The sequence below is a fragment of the Cynoglossus semilaevis genome, unplaced genomic scaffold (assembly GCF_000523025.1).
Source record: "Cynoglossus semilaevis isolate Cse_v1.0 unplaced genomic scaffold, Cse_v1.0 scaffold476, whole genome shotgun sequence".
Lineage (NCBI taxonomy): Eukaryota > Metazoa > Chordata > Actinopteri > Pleuronectiformes > Cynoglossidae > Cynoglossus > Cynoglossus semilaevis.
In genome coordinates, this window is record NW_007585116.1 from 1 (window position 1) to 3,420 (window position 3,420).

A 3,420-nucleotide genomic window follows, 5' to 3' on the forward strand; every position below is an offset into this window, starting at 1 on the left:
TGTACATATCTGAACTGAATACCAAAACCTATTCTTCTTTTTAGTTTTTAAATTATGTTTAACACTACAACAGAAACAGTGACAGTAAATCCAATGTTTTTTTCTGGTCAAATTAATCAAACTTGTAAAAGTTCTTGTTGATAATTTATAGAATCACAGCTCCATGAGTGGCAGTCAATAAACCACTGGAGTGGAACTCAGAGCTTTTCAGTCATAAAGAAAGAAAGAAATCAAAAGACATGTGGACACAGGCCCTAAACTAAAACAATGGACAGGTTCTGCTCAAACATGAAGTCTCCATCTGACAGTATTGATGTTGGTGTAGCTTCATTTTTACAGACTAACATTAGTGTTAAGGAAACAGACAGGCCTGGCAGAGGACTGGAGGGAAATCTGTCATGTCAGTCACCTTACTGCACGCAGTGACATTACAGCAATGTTATCACTGTCTCCTAAAGCCTAACCTTTATCTTTGTATCTTTACCAAAACTGAAACACTGGCTGTAGACATGACCACGGGTGTGAACACTTCAGGGGAGAGACAGAGGGAGAGACTCCATCCATTTTGTCACCACCTGGTCGTACTCCACTAACAGTTCTGCTGCTGCCGAATGTGGTTTTATTAGTTACAGTGTATAGAGGTGACGCGACCATACTGACTACTGATAGGCTGTCAGTGTGACCAAATAAATCAGGCTTTATGAAGGGGGAAAACACCCACATTGTGATAAAAAAAAACAACAATGAATAACAAGAACCTTGATAGAAATGTTGTGAAGAGTTTGGTATTTGTACATTTCTGATTTACTATAAACATGTCTAACAGAAACATCAATACGATTCCTTTTTTCAAACTAAAATATTACTTTTATGACCATTGACAATGATATTCATTTGGAACAGAACATAAACGGACATGAAAAAGACAAATTCAGGAGGTTTTAACTGTTTCTCTAAAGTGAACCTCATCAGATTAAAATGATGTTTTCTCTGTGGAGAATTGACTTCAACAATGTTCACCTGCACATAAGAGCTCTGCCTTGAATGAAGGTTCAGGCCATGGATAGTACTGTAATTGAACCACAGATCCACAGTTGAACTTCTGGCACGCTGCTGCAGCCCATCTCATGGAATTCTCCTGGTCCATAAAGATCCTCTTTGTTTCAAGGTCATATTCAGTCCTCGATCCAACAGTACATTTAAATTTGTCTCTGATCAACAGCCTGGCTGTGTCAATCAGCTCTGACCAAAGACAGAAACATGCATTACTACATGAAGAGGTTTGACCAAACTACAGTCAGACTAAATGGACTCTACTGGAGGCTGAAGGTGACAGTTTTATTTACCTGTTATTTTGTCTCCAGCCCAGACACCTGAGGAGAAAAGAAGGTTTCCAGGCATTTTATTATTTCATGTATTATTTCAGATTTCAGATTAGTCTCTAATCTAACTGTCAATCATCATTAGTATGTGACGTTATTTAAAACGATCTTCTGATTTATTTTCTGTATACCCCGTGATCATGTGATCAACACATCATAAAACACTGACATTTACAGCCTGCCTGTTTCTATAGAGTGGAGACTAATAATTCAAGTCAGTTGGTGCTGCTGTGAAACACCTACCTGAGCTACAGAGACACAGCAGCAGCAGCAGCTGCAGCTTCTTCCCCTCCATCTGGATTTCGTCTGAAGCTGCCTCTCACCTCTCATCTTTATTTGCTCTTTATCAAAGCTGGAATCAAGTCCAACCTCTAGGGCGGCCACACTGACGATGATTTTAGAAAAAACAAAAACCAACACAAGATTAAAGTCTGACATTTCTGAGAATAACACCTTAACGTTACAAGAAAAAAAAAATTCATACGATTCCAAAAATTCAGACCCAAGTTTATGAGAATGAAGTCATACGTTTATGAACAAAGTCTTCATATTAGTGAAGACAGATAGATGTCTACAGTTGTGATGGACAGTGAAGAGTAGAATTATAACATCTCAATTCTGACTAACTTATGGTTAGAGATGTTTGATTGACTCTTATAACGATGACCTTTTTTTCCTAATGTTCTGACTTTAAGCTCATAAAACTCACAACTTTAATTGTATTATTTTTTCACTCTCCATGTGGCCCCAGTTCTCTGTGGTAACTGTCTTTGAAAGTAATTCCATTTCTTGTTATATTTCATTTCTATTTCATACCTCGGTCTTTCAGATATTTAAAATGTTGATCCATTACAGCAGGACTAGGTTGTTTTCTGTATTGTGTATAATTTTTGTATTTTAAAAAGCCAAGAATAATATCAAAAAAGCCAAAATTAGCAAACACAGAATGGGCGACACAGGACATATTGTTGTCGTTTGGCTCCACCTAGCAGACATGCAACAGAACAAACATTCACCATTTGACCACAGATCTTAGATATTTCCAAAACCATCTCACACCAGACTTCACTGCAAAACAGGCAGGAAAATGCCACTGTTGCCACGGAACTTTTCTTTTTGAAGTTTTTAAAATGTTAGGTTTGGTACATTTAATTCATAGTAGTTCACAGAGATTCAAATTTGCTCTGGTCGTAACATTGGTACAAGTTAGAGAGGGGAACAGGAGCACAGCCAATCAGAGACAGAGATCCGCCCGTGCTCCGTCTCTTATTGGTTTAGACCATGATATGATCCTAGCGATTGTGTGTGTGTGTGCGAGAGTGCCCGTTTGATCACATGAGAAAATAGAGCAAAATACATGTATGTTTTCACCCGGGCAACGTCAGCTGTGACCGGGATAAATTAGTAGTCTCACTGTTAAAAACCTTGGTCATATGTGCCACCAAATTGGTCAAACTCTAGAGCCCCGGACTAAGCGTGGAGGATTTTTCAAAAAAATTGCTACGACAATGATCTTAATCACATTTCCTGTTGTGTCACTAACCACATGAGGAAAAAAACCAAAAACTGATAAGATAAAAACTGCTGCTTCTACTGAAGCTGTTATCAACCTGTTCACCTCTGCTGAGGTCCAGATCAACGCCTGGTTTAAAAAAGAGTCACCTTGTTGTTTTGGGCTATCACAGTGGTCAGGCATGCCTTGTTATCATTATTTCTACTTTAAGACCAATATTTATGATTCGACCTGCAGCAGAGAAGTTGAAGTGGGCAGAGTGATTGACAGCTGGCAAAATGTAGATTTGCACAGAGTCAGAGTTGTTGAAGAGAAGTTTGAAGAAGCCTCCTTGGTACTGCAGCTGAGCTGAGCATGTGATGGTGAAGTCAGATCCTACTAGAACATGGAACACCTGAGGGTCATCTGTGATGACGTCACTCATGTACGGGGAGACTGTTATGTTTGGCTGGGCCAGCAGATCTGGGAGAAAAACAGGAAGATTTTCACATGAAGAACAACAACAACAAGACAAACAGCTGATGA

General features: G+C 39.0%; 1 long non-coding RNA gene across 1 annotated transcript; it reads left to right on the forward strand.

Annotated features, from left to right (window-relative positions):
• The first annotated feature begins 1,223 nt into the window (after positions 1–1,223).
• LOC112486552 (uncharacterized) lies at positions 1,224–1,780 on the forward strand. Its single transcript, XR_003049026.1, has 2 exons — positions 1,224–1,329; positions 1,577–1,780. It is a non-coding gene; the product is annotated as an uncharacterized LOC112486552 (long non-coding RNA).
• The last annotated feature ends 1,640 nt before the right edge of the window (positions 1,781–3,420 follow it).